We start from the raw sequence: 20,356 nt of genomic DNA, 5'->3' as shown, positions 1-20,356 counted from the left end.
AAGTTCCAGAGACAGTAAAAAGGGGAGCGCGTCCAAGGCGACCCGTATATCTTCCACCTGAGGCTTCTCCTTATGTAGTTATTCTTACTGGTGTCCCCGAACTTTCAGAAGGTACTAATGAATCCTCCTGGTCCCTTAAGAATAAAGTTACACAGTGGTTAAGTTTAAATAGACCTCTACAGCCACATCATTCTAGCGGAATAACTTCAGTTCGTAGAGTAACTTAGATAGGGGAGGAAAGAAAATCCATGCAGGGCGACTGCGTTATAGTGAACTGTGTAGACCCAACGACAGTTAACTATATCTGCTCCTGGCCATTATTGGAAAAAAGGGGAGGCATTGATGCTTGCCACCTCTCTTTTTTCTACCCCCCAAAGAGTACCCATCAATATTTCCCTACTGACAACTGGCAACAACCCTCTGAAGGGCACTGGAACCAGGTGGCTTACAGCCACAGAACCAGGAACAGAGATTGGCACCCACAGAATTGGCAGCCCCAGTATAGGCCCTCAGGAGGGCCCCTTTTCCCTACGGAGAGTTGGCAGGGTTTTCCAACCAGAAATCGTTATGATTGCCTCGAAATGGTGGATTGACCGTTAGCAACTGTCCTAACTACGCCCCAGGTCTCAATAATTCCTGAAGCCCATAATAGTCCCGAATCATTATCATGTAAGGCTGCAGATAAATTTTTCGTCCAACAACCACGTCCCACTCAAACAATAGCCGAAACTGGTCTTTTGTTAGAACCCTCTCGTGCTTACATAAAAACAACGACAGATGAAAGTACGGAGGCTCTGCTTGAGGCTAATGCAACAAACTTACATCAGATTAGAATTACCGACAGCAAGCAGTTCAATCAACCGATTTCCACCGTTTATACGTCTAATCGACATGTAGTTTCCTCAGCCTCCAATATTCTAACAGCCCAGTTACATGATCCATCACCAAGCACAGACCTGACCATCTCTATACTATACTGGAATGTAGCAGGTCTTCGAACCAAAATATCGCTGCAACCATGGTTGGCTACAATCACTAAACATCAGGTACTCTGCTTTCAGGAAACCTGGTCAATCAATTCTCATCACCTAGCTGGTTATAAAACATTTCATATCCCAGCCACCCAGGGAGCCATGGGCAGACCTAAGGGGGGTCTGGCCGTTTATATCGCCAATACTCTGCCTCCAGTAACCATACAAAAGCTTAAAGAAGATCCAAGCTACCAAATACTACGATTAAATTTTAATAAAAACTGCACTTTTATTCTGGTCAATTATTATAATAATTCCGTAATAACGGATTGTATAAAATTGCTTAGCGAAATTACCACTTTTTTAGAAACATTGAAAAATGATCTCCACCCAACTATAGTATATGTGATTTGGGGCGGTGATTTTAATCTTTCACTATGTCCCAATCATAGAAACGGGAATTGTGGATTGTTGGATGAACAAGGTAACCCGCTGTCACATTTTGTACACTCTTCTTGCGGCAACAAATTAAACGAGTCCCTATTCTCATTAGAACTTGAGTTTGCAAACGACTTACTAGAAATTCCAACAGACTTCTCTCCAACATTTCATGGCAGGGGTTGCTCAACTACCATTGACTATATTTTGACCTCGCAGAGCTTAAAGGGCCAAGTGATTAACTTCTACACAGGGTCAGATGTGAGTAGCGACCACTTCCCTATTAGTGTAACAGTCACCCCTAAAAATGTTACCCTTCATTCCACAATTACTAGCCACCTAACGCAAAATCTTCTATCCATGAATAAGACAAATGGGTATACGGTTAAATGGGCTAAAGTTGATCCACATGAAATCACGGAACGGGTTCTTGAGAAAACCAGAACATGGGTTCTTGACTGCCTATCGATTGATTCCTCTCCGCAGAAAATCATGGCCAGTTTCCAGAAAGTTTTAGAGGTTATCAAAGAGGAGTTCCTTGGTAAATCCGGAAATAAAAAATCCAATGCCGAGAGATGGTTTAATGTAAAATGTCGCAAGGCTCTCTCGGATCTAAAGGCTGCTCTCTGTAGACCCCTGAGGGACCCACTGGAAATCTCTAGCTTAAGAAAACTTTATAGCGCAGCCAGATCGGAACGTAAGAGAGAAATTAAGAACAAACTCTGAGCCCAGCTACATCTCAGCTGCCAGAATAAGGACAGTCTTCTTTTCTGGCAAGTAATAAGATCTCCATTTCTGGCTGATACATCGAAGGACCAGCACCTAGATGTAGCTATCACGGCAGACGAATGGGTTTCCTATTTTTCTAAAATCTTCGGATTCCTTCGACCAGATTTTCCTCAAGAACTGCCGAGAAGTGACAATATGTTGGAGAAAAACATCTACCCAATTAATATAACATTTACGCATGCGGAGGTTGTAAAGGCACTTAAGGCATCTAAATCTGGAAAGGCTCCTGGGCCAGATGGTGTTCCTTTGGACTTCTTTTTATACAACTTTGAACTTTGGTCACCTCTCCTCACTCAGGTCCTTTCTGCTGCAACATCAACTGGGCTGATAGAATCATGGTCGAAGTCCATCTTGCTTCCAATCTTTAAAAAGGGTTACCGAAATGATCCTGCCTGTTATAGGCCTATTTCCCTTCTGGACTCCATGGGTAAAGTTGCAGGACGGGTGGTATTGGACCGATTACAAACTTGGGCCCAGACTAATAACATCATGACTGACCTGCAATATGGTTTCCAGAAGGGCCTTGGAACCGTGGAGCAGGCCTTGAATCTTGCCCTTATGATTGGGAAGTACGTTCCAGCAAAAGGAGGCAACATCTTTCTTGTGTATGTTGACCTAAGCGCAGCCTTTGACTGTGTCCTGCACTCCAAACTTTGGACTATCCTTAGTGACCTTAAGGTAGACCCATCACTCATCATTTTTTTGCGAGAACTTTACTCGGACGCAACAGCGTGCGTTAGATTTGGAGTAAATGGCGAATTATCCCCATCTTTTTCCATTCAAAAAGGGGTAAGGCAGGGATGTGTACTGGCGCCCTTCCTGTTCAATCTTTACACCAATGGACTTGAGCTGGCCATGCAAGAAGGGAGCCAGGACTTACCCCAGATCAATCACCGCCCCATACCAACGCTGCTTTATGCATATGACTCAGTCATCATAGCCAGAACACTTGTACAACTACAAAAACAACTTAACAAGTACTGCTCCTTTATGGGCTCGTTAGGCCTAAAAATTAACATAAAAAAAACGTTTACCATGCATATTGGCCCAAAGGTCAAGAACCCTAAAGCAATTTACGTTGAGAAGTCAAGATTGGAAAAAAACCCTGCATACCCATACCTAGGTATCCTGGTGGACGATTCTTTGAGCTGGCGGCAGGCTGTGGCTAGCAGAAAACTACTCTTTCAGCGAGCAACAACAGCTTTGATCTCCTTTTCTAGAAAACGTGGCAAACCGGCACCCCGAGAACTCCTAAAAATTTATTACGCAAAATGCCACAGTGTGGCCACATATGGTGCGGGTGTCTGGGGCTATGGCCCAGTCGGGCCAATTCAAACAGTAGAGAACAAGTTTGTCAAATATTTACTGGCCCTTCCACAAAGCGCTCCCATCTATGCCTCCCATAATGAGCTGGGTATGGACTACATTATTGACTATATACGTTCCCAACCAATTCTTCTATGGCCACGCATATGGTCCAAACCAGAGTGTCATCTGACCCGCTCATTGATTACGGACTGTATGGCTTTAACGAATTGGAGAAAGATACCTTGGCTAGCATACGTGGAGAACTTCTTCAGAGACATTGGCCGTAGCTCATACTTCGACGATCCACCAAGTGTGGAGGACATCTCGAGAAAAGAACTAAAGGAAATAAGCATGGCCCATCTAAGAGAACTCCGTAGTTCAATCGAGATTGTAAAACCTCTCAATGCCCAAATTCAATCATTTCAACCCCTCAGAAACATCCAACCTTATTTACTGTATTATTTGTCAAACTTTGAAAAATACCTGTTAACAAGATTTCGTTTTCACACTTTCTTTCGCCTGGTTTCTTTTCCACGGAAACAGAACTGGTCGCGCGACATTCTGAACTGTCCATGTGATGAACTATCAACTCAATCAACAATGCATATTACCTTTTTCTGTACATACTACAAATCATTGCGAAAAATTTGGATTTTACCGCTTCTACGTTCACTCGGCCTTAGGTCATGCCAGCAAGCATTTTTTTCTTTGCAACTCCTGGACTCAGTTCATTCGGCAAAATGTATAGCCACATTTTTAAAATCCGTCATCAAGCTACGACAAACTTTTGATGGATAATATGTTATTTTGTTTTTGAAAAAATTATTTTTAATTTTTTGTTTGTATATATAATAATTTTTATTTTTCCTACTGTTATTTTATTGTACTTTTTATGGTTGCAAACAAGTGGTAACCGAATAAAAGACTATGAAACTGAAACTGAAATATATATATATATATATATATATATATATATATATATATACATACACACATACATACATACATACATATACGGCCGCACTCGCGTGGTCGGTTTAGCAAATCATACATTTATTTGCACGAAAAACAGGACACGTTTCGGCATACGTGCCTTTTTCCACTGTGTCAACATAAGCAAAAAGCAACCGCCATTTTATACATGTATTTCTCGCGTTACTTGCTCAGAGCCTGCTGGAGCCTTAACATAGAAAGTGGACTGACGTTCGTTATCAATATAGGTGCCATCTTTAAATGTCATATATACAATATTTACAATAGAACAATTACACACATTTGTTCGTTTTTCAAATAACTCAAATTTCATTTTTTGCTACATGACAATTTGATGGCACATAATTGAGCCTTTTATAGGCTAATTAAATCAACACAATTTTATGCTGGAATTAATGTTTTGCATATTTGCTGCAGTTCATTCCGCTAGCTATTTACATATTATGTACATAATTGAGCCCTAAATGGGCTGTATTGCATATATATCCATATATTGCAGTATTACACCTTTAATTGTACTTTGTTTTCTCTTGTAACCTGCACACATGTCACTTTTTCCTCCTGTATTGCACCGTTTGCTACGTCATGTATTTCGTTTGCTCACAATTGTCACTTTTGCCTCATGTAACTTAATGTTTGCTTTTGTAATTTGCTGACTAGTAATTTTCTCCTCATGTATCATAACTGTTCCTATTGTGAAGCGCTCTGACGCCTTTGGGTAAAGTCCGCGCTATATAAAAACGCATAAATAAAAAAAATACTCGTGGATAGGCACTTGAGCTAGTTCCTCCAATCCTTTCGCGCACCTGCGCGTACGTGTAATCTGTTTGAGACTTTGCTAGTCAGGATTGATGTCTTTGTTGTGATCCTTGTGTAATTGTTACCAACAATGTGACCTATGGTCCCTGATCCTGTTGTAGCTGTTATTCGTGCTGTGACTGTTTCGTTAGGGTCCTATTGTAAGTTGTTGTACTGATGCCCTCGGGCCAAGTCCGCGCGTTATAAAATCACGAACATAAGTAAACAAGTCATTCTCTCGGTGCACTCCAGCCGCGAGTCACAGCAGTAATGGGGACGGAACACACACAGACCCATCAATAACACCAGGCCTTCCCTAAGTACACAAGTAAACACCTTCACTAACCCCGATCCTGCTCAGTGTCACGAAAAGAAACCAGTCATTAGCAGTTCGAGAGGTCGGGGCAGGGAGCCTCCATAGAAGGGGTGATTTACTGCCCTCGAGGGGCCTGTCACTTTTATGGGGAGGGCCTGTGAACAAACCCTGTGTAAAGGGACTGTGGGGAGTTTATTTACTCAGCAGGCGTGGGCAATAAATTAAACCAAGTGGTGTATAATAAAAGATCAAAGCTAACAGCCAAAAGGCTATATGAGCTTATTTTGCAATTAGTGCACGAACATGTACTACCCAGAAGCATTATTCAGTCTCTTCAGAAACCATAGTTATGAATCTGTAAACTATTCTGTGCAGAGTATAAACTGTGGTGTTAAGCAGAATATCCGTGGCTTGTGCCAGGGAGAATCGCGCCCATCGCCTATCGCGCATCGTGTGCCTAATGATAAATGAATCATCTCAGTCTTGCGCCCTAAGCACCTGTCAGTGTGCAGAGTGCCAGCTCATCAGGTGCTGTCGCGGAGAATTAAAAAAAAAATCTTGTCAATTCCAATGGCAGATAAAGGTCCCCCGTTACCGTGCCACGGAGTTAGAAGAAGAAAACGGCAGGTAATGAAAACATCGGGGATATGTATTTTCCCTGTTGACTTGTATTGAAGGAGAGGGGATTTCAGGCGGGAGAAACCTAAGATAAACACATTTTAGTTTTTTCTTTTGTTTTTCAAATAGAAAATCGTGAGTCTCCCGCCTGCACCGGGTCTGTTGGCGTGTATGTTCATTACTGTGTCACGGAATGCTTGTATCGAACATACACAACGTGCCAACATATTGAAGTTGATAGTCCCGTCTATTTGCCCCATTTCCTACCTGTTCTTGTCCCTTTCGTTACCTTTCCTCTCTCAGTGCTGTTGTTCTCCTGTGCCTTGCAAGAGGCACGTTTTCACTTTATTAAAGACTGCTGCGAGTTCCACCCTTTCTGCCCATTTCCTGTCTGCTCTTGATACACGGACCCCGCACGGGCTCGAGCATGTGTGCCTTTTCATTGCTATTCTTTGACATGGAAATCTTCTCCATGTGAACTATCCTCATTATTAACACCCTGGCCCTGGTGATCACCTTCTCACATTTACCGCAGCTCGGACCCCTTCCTCAGGGCCAAGGGCTCTCAATAATAAAACCGTTTCAGTTGTGCCCCAGCGAAGCAATTTGCACTGTCCCTGCAGATCTGCCTTTGGAGCCAGCCCAAGGACTAATGGTAACTCTGCCCACATGGAATTTAATTTCAGAGAGTAGTTATGAGATGATAATCCAACCCCAGAGCGCCCCTCTCCGGCCCCTGCAATCCACAGTGGCGTTCATGCTGGAAGGGTCCACCTGCTTCAAGGAGTCTATGTGCAGTAGGAAAAACTCATCACCAGACTTACGGACAGATTCTGGTCTACTCAGCTGTACTATTTTACATATATATATATATATATATAGATAGATAGATAGATATACACATGTGTGTGTTTGTTTGTTTGTGGGTGTTGTGTGTGGGTGTGTAGACATACACACAAACGGGTGAAAATGAAAGTACATCCTCTTAGTATTTTGTGGTTTTACGTATCTGCCCTTCATCTAGTCCTCGTCAAGATTTAACCGTAGACAAGTCTAAACTCTTATTACATGTAACACACCCATTTCACCTTGTCATTATTTATTAAAACACTCAGGAGCCTTCTGTGCCAAACCTGCACCCAGCGATGAGTAAGTGTGCAACCCCCCTTGGGTGCATAACTTGAAGTGAGCAATTCATGTAAGAGTTCCTCCATAACTCACATCGCCTCAGAGAAATTCAGCTCCATTCCTCCTTCCAAAACTGCTTTAAGCTAAGTGATGCTTGATGGTGCTTGTTTAGGTACAGTTTCCTTTAAGAAATATTTATTGTATTTTATCAGACTACATGCATGAAGTTGTCTAAAACACATTGCAATATTACAGCACTTTAACAAAATGGTCGTTTTTATTCATACATAATAGTTTGAAACGGCGTTTATGGTGCGTGGTAAAGCCTGGTCAGTTCAGACGTACTTCTGAACTGTCACCTAGACTAGCTAATAGTGTGAGTAAAATGGTGTTTTTGGGCCTGGGGGTGGTTATTGTATGATGACTAGCTTATTATCCACGTGTCCCAGGACAGTGCTTTTTCTCGGTCTCCTGTTCTAGCACTGATATACCTTAGAGTGCTCCTTTCAGCCTCTGTCCAGGTGACCACATCAGCAGTTCCCTGTTTTATTGCAGGGGTGCTGCTGTATTTCCAGGACATTGCTGTATTGCGTTTGGCTAGCACCATTGCTAGGTCTACAATTTGCAGTGTTAGTTTTTCACCTACCAGGCTGTCATTCATTACAGCCAAACAACTCCACTTGATTTCAGAAGTCCTGATGTTCATTTAAGGGCTGTTTTGGAAACTTAAGTTGTCCAGTGGTGATGCTTTTGGACAGGAATTGTTTCTCATGTCTACTCTTCCACATAAGGCATACCAGTTCATATTTTTCGTAATAGCAGAATCATCAACTCAAATGTTTACCTCATTGCCAGAGGCCTGAAGATCACCAAGTGTCGTTTTGGGGTTCTTTGCTATCCCTAGGAGCATCATTCAATGTGATTTTGCTGGGATGCCCACTCCTTTGTAAATTGTACACTGCCTTTAAGTTTCTCCATTTGCAAAAAAATAAAAATTCCCTGTGAAATGAGGGGCTTCATATTGTTTCAAATATATAATTGTAATGTTTCCCGTTCCGTTGAGCAGCAAGAAATCGATCTCTGAATTGAACACAGAAATCCCTGTCATGTTAGACCCAACATGTTGTGGAACGTAGAATACATTGGTTCCTATCATTGGAACTGTCAGTTGCAGCTGGTTGCTAGCCTCAATTACCACATACTTCCAGTGCTTCTATTGTGTGTAACGGGTGTCTTTTATGTAGCAAATCTACTTTAATCTTTTGCCCGCCGTGCCTCTAGTCTGTCTTGCGCTGCGAAACTAGCAACAAATGGGCCACGAGCAGCAGACATCCCTGTACCTGTGTGAAGGTTCTCTTTCCCTTAGTTACATGCTGCTCGTTGGATCCCTCCTCCTTGAGGGGCATGCTGTTACTGCATTGGCTGTCCGATCCTGTGTTTTGGGCATTGCCTATGACTTTGACTTCTGCACAAGGGTCTTAAAGAAGGCTCTGCAGCACTTCCAAGGTGGGAGCTTCCATTGTCCCCAAAGGATTTCAGGTGCACGGCACATTTTGAAACAGACATGCATCGGTACACCTTCATCAAGGCCTTTATATACATGCCTCGGTTGTGGTGAGTGATGTTCACCTTTAGGGCTTCGGATGCCACACACGGTTTGGCAACACATCTGTGACATGTTTTCATCTCTTCGAGTTAACTTCATATGTTAATGATTTACAAATTGAGGCTGAGACCTTTCTCGCCACACCCAGCATTAAAAGGGGATATAGTGCCAAGTGGTGCTCTGTGAAACTGATTACGGACATTTCGTGCAAAATACATAGAAGAGTAACTGAGATTCCATTGCCAACTTGGGCACGAAACAGCTATGTGGAAGATAGATATTACTGTACATTTAATTTATTTATTTATTTATTATAGTGTTTTCTATAGCGCGAACAAGACCCGTGGGTATCAGAGCGCTTAACATCAAGAATGGTTACACATTGGCAGTACAATAACAATTATAGAATTATAGAACAAAACCTATAAGAGGTAGAAGAACTTATGGCTAAGGGGGGGTGCATAAATATATATATTCCAAACGCATGTGCACTTAACAGTAAAAGGTGGATAAGACATAGCTTATATCCCTATCTATACAGATAAATAAGAAGAGGTAGAGGTTATATAGTTTCTGCTATCACATAGTTATCGGTTCAACTAGTCGGAGATGGCAGTGAGGACAAAGTTCAGTTCAGGTATGTGGGTGGAGACATTCACTCATCGATGATATCGTTCATGAAGATGGCCTCCCTTCATCGGACTAAGAATATTCGACCAAGAGTTCCGTTGGCTTCCCTAATCAAGGTACATCCTCAACATATGGCTTTTCAATTCCCGTTTGAATTGAACAATATTTTGAATCTTCCTGATGCTTGGGGGGAGAGAGTTCCAGACTCTAGGGGCAGCTCCAGAGAATGATCGATCATAAGACTTTTTCTTTCGGAAGATGGCTGGCCGCAGCAATAACTCCTTGGCACTTCTGGTTGGTCTGTTTCCTCCCGATAGCTTGATTTTCTTGGCTAGATATCTTGGTGTGTTATAGTGCACCGCTTTGTGGGTAATGCATGCTATCCTCATTTGAATTCTAGCCTCGTAAGGTAGCCAATTTAGTGCTTTCAGGTGAGGAGAAATATGATCAAATTTCCTAGACCCCGTGATGAGTCTTGCCGCTGCGTTGAGACAGGCTTTTAGAGGTGCTGTAGATGTTTTTGGTAGGCCGGCTAATGTGGAGCAACCATATTCGATCCTTGATATAACTAGTGATTGAATAGCCAATTTTAAATCTGCTTCCGAGATGAATGGTTTTAATTTTCTTAAGTAACTTAGGTGGAAGCGGGCACTTTTCGCCATTGAATTAATATGGGCTAATTGGAACTCCAAGTGCACAAACTAAGATCACAACTGTGTCAACCAAGCTTATCCCCGGCTTGAAAATACTGATCATAAATACTCGGTACAGGGGTGACAATATTGAAAAAAGCCCTGAAGAAGTCTCTAGGAAGAGACGAGATGCTTTGACTACATGTGATCGATAACATATGACAAAAGAACAATATGAATAAAGAGGAAAGATTGTAAAAAGATGTAGAAATATTTTTCCTAATCACATTTGAATGAATGGAGTCTGTGCACTATTTGATTTAAGCTCCTCGGAGTGTACAATCATCTTTGTAAAAGAATAGGCAGTGGGTGCTGATCATTTTGTCAAATTAACTTCTTATGTTGTTAAATTCATATGCTGGCCAAAGCCCACTCTAATTCCTTCTTCCACCACCATAACCCTGGGGCACAGAGCTTAACCCAGTATATAGCTATGCACCTTTTCACCAACACTGTTCCGAATGCCCACATTTTCAGTCTCATTTTACAATATTTTTGTTTCAGGCATATGCCTAGCAAATACGTTTTTATAGACCTAACCCCAACCATAGCCGTCACTGCATTCATTGTTGTTGTGACATCACTCGAGAAGCACACCAATCTTTGGCCCACCCAAGTCATATGCAAGAAGTCTGCCTCCGATGCACTACATCCGACCACTCCGACACAGGCACGGTCCCCTTGGATAAATCAGGCCCACCTTACAGGGCTTTAGGTACGTTTTATGCCAGTAATGACATTGTATTCGTTTGAAACGGGCATTAGGTGATATCTTCCTGCTTACATGCCTTCCTCCACGCACGTCCCGTCAACTCCTTCGAGCAGTCCGCCACTCCGTTACGTAATGATGTATCCCTTTCCACATCCTTAAAAGGCTTAAGAGATCAAATAGTAATTTCCATACCATAAGGGGACCTGCTCACATGTTGGTATTGTTTATATATTCTGTGCACACTCAGATCAGTGACTAGACTCAAGACTGTGGAAAGTACTTTCTTTCTTCCTATTTCAGGATTCTGTACCATCATTGACAAAGACTTTGTAAGGAAACATGCTTTTTGCAGGTTTACCTCGAGTTTTATCCTCTCATTTTGACTACTAGGTACTGGTGTAATGGCTTTAAAATGCCAGGAGCCCTGCTAAACAGGACTCAGTGCATGTGTTCTGACCCTTAAAATGGTGTATTTAATTAGCATATCCCTGGTTGGCATATCCCTGGTTGGCATAGCCTAACTTATTTGTAATTACCTAGGAAATGGTACCTGTGGTGCCCAGGGCCTGTAGGTTAGAGTGTCCCCCCAGTGACTGTAGTACTTGTTGTGCCACCCTGAGTGGAACACGATAAAACCTAACTCCCCGTCTGCCGCTGCAGACTGGCAGTGCAGTTTAAAACTGCCAACAAATCTTTTCCATTTAAAGTAATGGCAAATCCCAAACCTCCCTTTTATTGTATGTAAGTCACACATAAGGCAGGCCTAACGAGCCCTGAGGCAGGGTGCTGTATATTAAAAAGTGGAACATTTACCTTTTATATGTTCCAGCAGTAAAAACGCTGAATTGTGTTTTTCACTGTGAAAGGCTAGTAGCCCCATTGGCGCAAGTACAGCGTTGCAGGTTAGCATCTCAGCCCAGCTAACTCGTAAATGGGACTACTAAGGTTGACACTTATGTATAAAAAAATCAGGTAATTAAATCTGATTTAATGGTTAAATCGAATTTATTGTCATTGGTGGGCAGCATGCAACTTAAAAAGTAGCCACTGAGGTTGCGTAAGGTTTTCAGTGCCCGTTTACTGATGTACATGGTGCTGTTCTGCAGACCGCTATCAGCCGTCCTGGGGAGATGTGCTAACGACTACTAGGAAACAACACAATAGGGGTCTGCATGGGATAGAGGGTTTATATGAACAGAACCATATAGGAAACACAATACAAAAGTGGACTAAATACTTATATGTACACACCCATAGGTGTATATTATTCAAAATTCATTTTGTATTCAATATCTTATGTTAAAAAGAAAGGAAAACAATTTTTATATATATATCTATCTATTATTAAGACACAAAGTCTTGTATCAATCTCTTGTTGCGACGATTATCAAATGATACAATTCCGTCTATACAGTATAGTCAATGATCTATACCTACATCATCTTTTCAATCCAATATCTATATTCATATGTCACATTTACAATGAATATCCCAAAAACAGGGGGGGGAGAAAAGAAAAGATGGAATTCATATACATATATCTTTCATGGCTAGTAATAGAGTCTACGCGCGTTTCGGCCTTGGGACTGCAGGAAACCACACTGGTGTTAGCCCAGAAGGCGAGATTCAAAGGAGAAGCTGCATTTGAAGGGCAAATGGGTAAAACTTTGGAGAGGGGCTGCTCCATTGCTAAGGCAGGCTGTCTGGCACTGGGGACAGGAAAGGACAAGCCAGTTGTCAAACTCCAGGGGCGTGAAGCCCCTTGGTAGTCACACCTCTGGGGTGGGCTAGGGTGCTCTGAGGGTCGAGAGAGTGATCTTGCCATCTTGGGAGTCAGCAGAATGATGCATACCGGGATGGCCAGATGCCACACTTCCTAGTAACTGGTCATCAGGAGAAAGGGAACCAAGTAGCCCATTGGCTACCAACCGCATCTTACCCGAGGGCATTTTCAGAAGATAAATAGGGCACCCAGAACTCAGATCTCGACCGACTTGGAAGAAGGACCAAAGAAGGACTCTCCTGCTGCACCGGGGGACCAGCAGAGAGAGGCTGCACTGACAAGGAGTGCACCTGGTGGCTAGCGAAGAGAGGGTCTGTGCCTGCCGTGTCGTGCTCAGGGAGAAGCTGTCTCTGGAGCCCAACCCAGCCAAGCCAAGAGAACTCCAAGAGCCAGCTGATTGGCCTTCTGTTTGCAGCCTAGGAACACAACTTGTAGATGAAGAAGCCTGCTGGGTCAAGTTGGTAGCCCAAGCCTTCAAGTCACTACCACCTCTGCCATACTGCACAAAGGACAAAGACCAAATGCACAAAGTTGCACCTGAGTTCAATGAGTTGGAGAATGCCGTAGAAGAGTTGCTGGGTCCCTCGGATGGAAAGTTATTTAGTCAGGAAGGATCTGTCTGTTACCGCGACAACGGGCGACAGAGAGGGGCTTCATGGGACATCGACACTGTAACCTGGACCCCCACCATCTTCGTGGACTGAGGATTTCCTTCAGGAAGATCCTGTCAACCGTGTGGCATCCACAGCATCCTTAGAGCATCTGCAGCATTCTTCATCTCCTACATCAGGACCACTCCATAGGAATCCGTTGGTACGTGTATTACACAGTGATGTCGCACAATCACACTATATAATACACCCTATTTCCTCACAGAGTGGTTTCCCTCAGTAACACGCATTTGTCAATTTTCATCCATTCTTTATATATATATTTTTTTGCTTTACTGAAAGCGGTAACCAACTTATTAGTTTTAACTTAATGTTTTGGGATAATTCAGCAAACTCCTTGAATTTCCTGGAAACTTAATTAGAATATAGAAATGACTTCTATTATTTTGGGGTTCATTGAATTGCTATTGCCCTCATATTTACCATTCTATCTAATGTCCAGTATGTTGATGGCACCCCCCCCCCCTCCCCCCCACACACCTGGTAAGCTGTCAGTTGAATAAAAAATACGATTTGTCATGTTCCTAGCATTTGTGGGGGCTTTAGAAGGAGGAGAGTGAGTGTGTACGACATTTTAAACTGTTGCCTCCAGCTTGAACGTACATATTTACGCAGTGAAATAATTACTAGGTATGACCAGAGAATGCATATTATCACAGAACATTTTAAGTTGCACCCAAGGAAGCAAAGTGTGTATGAGTCTATTAGGACTAAAGTGCATTGTCCAGATCTCTGCTGTTAAATTGTGAATTTGAGAAAATTAACTAAGATCAGGTCCTAAGAGACCAAATACTCCTGAAGACCAACAGTGAGGAAATAAAGGAAAGGTTTTGGACAGTGTCTGATGTTAAAGTTTATCAAGCATGCAAAGTTTATTGAGTAAATTAGATGATTGTCCAGGGAGGTGAGTCTAAACATTTGACTGCCTTTGTGACTCCTGAAGGCATGTACCAGCATTAACATACGCCCACTGGGCTCACTAGTGTTGTCTGTTTTTCACAGACTCAGGAAGGAAATATTAGATGTTGAGGGGACAATTATGTTTCAGGATCATAGTCTTTTCTTTAGTTGCATCAATCTTGAGAAAGTTCGCAAGGCGCTTGAGGAGAAGGGGTTTACACTCAAATTGGAAAAGTGCAAACTTAAGTGTGAAGAGTTGGAGTTGAGCGATGGTATTTAAGCCAAAGAAGGGTCATGTGAAAGCAGTTTTAGATGCGTCTAATCCAATTTCTGGAGAACAATTGGTTTATTTTCTCGCTCTCATGGAGTTTAATTCTAAGTTTGTATGTGACTACTCAAGCAAGGTAGAGCTATTGAGGGTTTTGATTAAAAAAATAATAAAACATTTGTTTGGCGCACGAAACCGGAGAAAGCATTTCAGTCTTTGAGGGATGGTACAGGGAACACGCCCTGTTTGAAGCCTTATGTGTTGAGTAAGCAACTGTGGTCTGGGGGCTATATTGCTACAAAACCATTGTCGGAGGGTAGGGATTGTGGATCGGGTCTAGAGCATTAAAGGAGGTCACATATTCAGGCATTGAACTGGAGCTTTATGTATGCACCGTGACCATTGAGCATAATTGTAGGTATTGAAAAGGGGAGTTTGACACTAAGTCAGGAAAGTTCTGGAGACCATAGAGCAGACAAAGAAGCAAAATCATTTAATAATGGGCACCCATACCTACCACAGTTAGGGGAAGGGAGCTCCATATTTCCAGCTCCCGTTTGGTGCAGGATAACAAGGGAGCTATGTTCAGCTTCCACGCCTGCAGCCTGCACTGTCTAATCCATATCCCCAGATATGTCTCCGGCCTATCATAAATTAATCACTGCCCTGATCTTGTCAGGCCTGCCCCCTACTGGAGAATATGTTGATTTGGTCCAATCAACATTTAGGTCTGAGGTTTCTTCATAGATCCATTATATTTATGTTTATCAGGGGAATAGAGGGTTCCGGCTCGATGATATATAAGAGAATTGTCATCCAGATGCTATTCTGTCTTCTTTCATTGTTGAGGAATGCGTTTTCCAACAAGGTAAAAAGCCCCCAAATGCACTCCAGTACTTAAAATTCCGAAATTGAAACCATTTTGTCCTTGATAACTGTGTTTCAGCTTATTTTTTATTCACGTTTCAATCATTAGCAGTTATTTCTCAGAGCATATGTAATATCATCACCTTACATCATCAATACATCCAAAGTTGTACTCGTAAAAAGTGGCCGAATAAAAAATACGTTGAAACACTGTTACCATGGACAAAATGGTTTACATTTCTGAATTTTTACTTCTGGAGTGTAATTGGGGACATTTTTACGTTGTTGGAAAACACATTTCTCAGTAATTATTGCTCTGCACACCTCACCATCAGGAGGTGATACCCAAAAGCACCCTAAGAAGATGAATTGGAATAATTTCCGTAATACAAGGAATGCAATTATCATCTTTCTTCTTTTCTACATTCCTTCATTGTTGTCCACCAGAATCTGTACATTTCTGTGGACCCTCTCCCCAAAGGATCTGATGACCAGGGCGAATAACAAAGTGCAGAGCGGGCATCCCCGAAACCTATCCTGTGCAATAGAGAATGGAGGCAATAATTCCCCGTTCACTCTAACCCAAGCCCATGGAACCATATTTAAAATGTTGGCATATCCTCAAATAAGTGGGCCAAAATGAATTCACTCAAGTAGACGAAGCATAAAGGGCTATTGTCACCAGCTCCTCTTGCACCTGTCTGTGATCTGTTCCCAGTAGTTGGGAATAGTGGAACCAACAACCGCCTTGGAAAATGCACTGTCATCATTTCTTGAGTTTGGTACTGTCTAATGTATTACAGTCTCAAACTCACTTTGCCTATTGGTTTTCAAGAAGCAGTTACGTGAATTGTTGTGGGGCCTCTGTGGATTTTTGAGAGAAGGTTAGATTGGGTACACATAGTCGCCATACATTTTAGGCTAAAGCTCTTACGCAGTTTCTCATTTTCTACCAATAAAATTGAAGTTCAGAAGGTTTGATGATTCTGAAGAGCCTGTACGATGTGAGTATTGGAGTTTGTGCTGGTGGGTACCTTTTTCACATTTAACGATCATGGGAATGGCCTACATTTGGAAGACTGTGTGCTCATTTTGTTGGCATTCTCCTTCCTCGGGAGGGAAGAAAGTGAGGGAGATGGAGTGAGGGAGATGGAGTGAGGGAAGGAAGTGAGGGAAGGGGAGGGAGTAAGGGAGGGAAGGGGAGGGAGGAAAAGGGAGGGAGGGAGTGAGGGAAGGGAGTGAGGGAGGGAAGGGGAGTGAGGAAAAGGGAGGGAGGGAGGGAAGGGGTTGAAGTAAGGGAAGGGGGTGATGGAGGGAGAGAGGGAAGGGGAGTGAGGGAAGGGGAGTGAGGGAGTGAGGGAAGGGGAGTGAGGGATAGGGAAGGGGAGTGAGGGAAGGTGAGGGAGGGAGTGAGGGAAGGGGAGTGAGCGGAGGAGTGAGGGAAGGGGAAGGGGAAGGAGTGAGGGAAGGGGAGGGAGTGAGGGAGAGAGGGAAGGGGAGTGAGGGAGAGAGGGAAGGGGAGGGAGGGGGTGAGGGAGGGGGTGAGGGAGGGGGAGAGAGGGAAGGGGAGGGAGTGAGGGAAGGGGAGTGAGGGAGACAGGGGAGGGAGTGAGGGAAGGGGGTGAGGGAGTGAAGGGAGGGAGGGAGTGAGGGAGGGAGTGAGTGAGTGAGGGAGTGAGTACGGGAGGGAGGGGAGGAGGGCGAGGGGGAAGAGGGGAAGGGGAGTGAGGGAAGGAGAGGGAAGGAGAGGGAGGGAAGGAGAGGGTGGGAGGGAGAGGGAAGGAGAGAAGGAGAGGGAGTGACAGTCAGAGTGAGTGAGACAGAGGGAGACAGGGAGGGAGAGAGAGGGAGATAGAGGGATGGAGGGAGGGAGGCAGATATATATATATATATATATATATATATATATATATATATATATATATATATATATATATATATATATATATATATATATATATATATATATATATATATATATATATATATACATACATACATATATATGAGTGTGAAAATATCTCCTCCAAAGAAAAGAATAGAAGCCGAATTGGGGAAAACAAAGGAGCCGTTTATTTCTCGTGAGTGCATCAGGCAAATGCATTTCGGCCGCAAGGCCTTCTTCAGTGCCCAGTGATGCAGAAATGAGCAAACCCCTTCCTTGAGCTGCTATACAAGTCCTGCTCAGTCCTCATAGGTAGTCCCACATGCCTCCTCCCACTCCGGCCGGAGCGGGATGTCCAACGTGCAGTCCTCGAAAGTTCAACGGCTGCACGTCCCAGAATGCTCGATTCCAGCAGAAGGGATCACAGGGTAGGGAAATGCCACACAGGATGAAATAACTGGCAGGTAAGTCAAGGAACGGAGCGTGTCCTCAAAACTATAGTTTCTGGAGTTAACGGCGCTCCCTCGGGTCCCCAGCCCGCAACAACCTAAATCGCCCAGGTTTCCAATCTGCGAGGTTCCGAATGACAGTGCATCGGGTCCAGGTTGAAGCCGGTTAGCCTCAACATCGCTTCTCCTCTTCCTGGGGTCATGTGGTGGACTCTGGAAATCTGCTGCCACAGAAACGCCAAACAGGCAGCCGGAGCCGCCGCCGCTGCCAATGAAACCAGAGTCACTTATGTTGCGGTGGCTTCTCAACCGTGTCACAGAGAAGGGGAGGGAGTGAGGGAAGGGGTGAGGGAGTGAAGGGAGTGAGGGAAGGGGAGTGAGGGAAGGGGAGTGAGGGAAGGGGAGTGAGGGAAGGGGAGTGAGGAAAGGGGAGTGAGGGAGGGGAGTGAGGGAGGGGAGTGAGGGAGGGAGTGAGGGAGTGAGGGAAGGGGAGTGAGGGATAGGGGAGTGAGGGAAGGTGAGGGAGGGAGTGAGGGAAGGGGAGTGAGAGGAGGAGTGAGGGAAAGGGAAGGAGTGAGGGAAGGGGGGAGGGAGTGAGGGAAGGGGAGGGAGAGAGGGGAGGGAGGGAGTGAGGGAGGGGGTGAGGGAGGGGGTGGGGAAGGGGGAGAGAGGGAAGGGGAGGGAGTGAGGGAAGGGGGTGAGGGAGAGAGGGAAGGGGAGTGAGGGAGAGAGGGAAGGGGAGGGAGGGAGTGAGGGAGGGGGTGAGGGAGGGGGAGAGAGGGAAGGGGAGGGAGTGCGGGAAGGGGGTGAGGGAAGGGGAGTGAGGGAGACAGGGAAGGGGAGGGAGTGAGGGAAGGGGGTGAGGGAGTGAAGGGAGTGAGGGAAGGGGAGTGAGGGAGGGAGGAAGGGGAGGGAGGGAGGAAGGGGAGGGAGGGAGTGAGGGAGGGAGTGAGTGAGGGAGGGAGTGAGTACGGGAGGGAGGGGAGGAGGGCGAGGGGGAAGAGGGGAAGGGGAGTGAGGGAAGGAGAGGGAGGGAAGGAGAGGGTGGGAGGGAGAGGGAAGGAGAGAAGGAGAGGGAGTGACAGTCAGAGTGAGTGAGACAGAGGGAGACATGGAGAGAGAGGGAGATAGAGGGATGTAGGGAGGGAGGCAGATATATATATATATATATATATATATATATATATATATATATATATATATACATACATACATACGTCACACGGTGTAATCACAGGAAAAACAGAAGACTCGCACTCCAGGGTCCGTGTTTGAAAAAAGCGTTTATTGGCGACGCGTTTCGACCAGGCGGTCTTCTTCGTTAGCCATACATACATACATACATACATACATACATACATACACACACACACCGGGTCTGGTAGCTCAGTGGACGAAGGCGTCCGCTGCATGGACCTGTGTTCAACCTCATGGTCACAGTTTTTTTGTTGCTCTAGCCCCGCCCCCTCCCCCACTGACCCCGCCCCCACCGGTGCGGCCCTCGGACAAAAACCACACCGAAAATTTGGCCCCTGAGAGAAAGTTTGTGAGTACCCATGCCTTACATCATCAATACATCCAAAGTTGTACTCGTAAAAAGTGGCCGAATAAAAAATACGTTGAAACACTGTTACCATGGACAAAATGGTTTACATTTCTGAATTTTTACTTCTGGAGTGTAATTGGGGACATTTTTACCTTGTTGGAAAACGCATTTCTCAGTAATTACTGCTCTGCACACCTCACCATCAGGAGGTGATACCCAAAAGCACCCTAAGAAGATTAATTGGAATAATTTCCGTAATACAAGGAATGCAATTATCATCTTTCTTCTTTTCTACATTCCTTCATTGTTGTCCACCAGAATCTGTACATTTCTGTGGACCCTCTCCCCAAAGGATCCGATGACCAGGGCGAATAACAAAGTGCAGAGCGGGCATCCCCGAAACCTATCCTGTGCAATAGAGAATGGAGGCAATAATTCCCCGTTCACTCTAACCCAAGCCCATGGAACCATATTTAAAATGTTGGCATATCCTCAAATAAGTGGGCCAAAATGAATTCACTCAAGTAGACGAAGCATAAAGGGCTATTGCCACCAGCCCCTCTTGCACCTGTCTGTGATTTGTTCCCAGTAGTTGGGAATAGTGGAACCAACAACCGCCTTGGAAAATGCACTGTCATCATTTCTTGAGTTTGGTACTGTCTAATGTATTACAGTCTCAAACTCACTTTGCCTATTGGTTTTCAAGAAGCAGTTACGTGAATTGCTGTGGGGCCTCTGTGGATTTTTGAGAGAAGGTTAGATTGGGTACACATAGTCGCCATACATTTTAGGCTAAAGCTCTTACGCAGTTTCTCATTTTCTACCAATAAAATTGAAGTTCAGAAGGTTTGATGATTCTGAAGAGCCTGTACGATGTGAATATTGGAGTTTGTGCTGGTGGGTACCTTTTTCACATTTAACGATCATGGGAATGGCCTATATTTGGAAGACTGTGTGCTCATTTTGTTGGCATTCTCCTTCCTTGTCT

The 20,356-nt window shown here is 44.1% G+C and overlaps 1 protein-coding gene across 2 annotated transcripts in view; it reads left to right on the top strand.

The window, feature by feature from the left end:
- The window catches only part of LOC144769393 (histidine--tRNA ligase, cytoplasmic-like), a 178,461-nt gene that overhangs the window by 140,745 nt on the left and 17,360 nt on the right, over positions 1-20,356 (top strand). The gene's annotated exons all lie outside the window — the stretch shown is intronic.

Source organism: Lissotriton helveticus, chromosome 7 (genome assembly GCF_964261635.1).
Source record: "Lissotriton helveticus chromosome 7, aLisHel1.1, whole genome shotgun sequence".
Lineage (NCBI taxonomy): Eukaryota > Metazoa > Chordata > Amphibia > Caudata > Salamandridae > Lissotriton > Lissotriton helveticus.
This window is presented reverse-complemented; position numbering and strand designations above follow the sequence as displayed.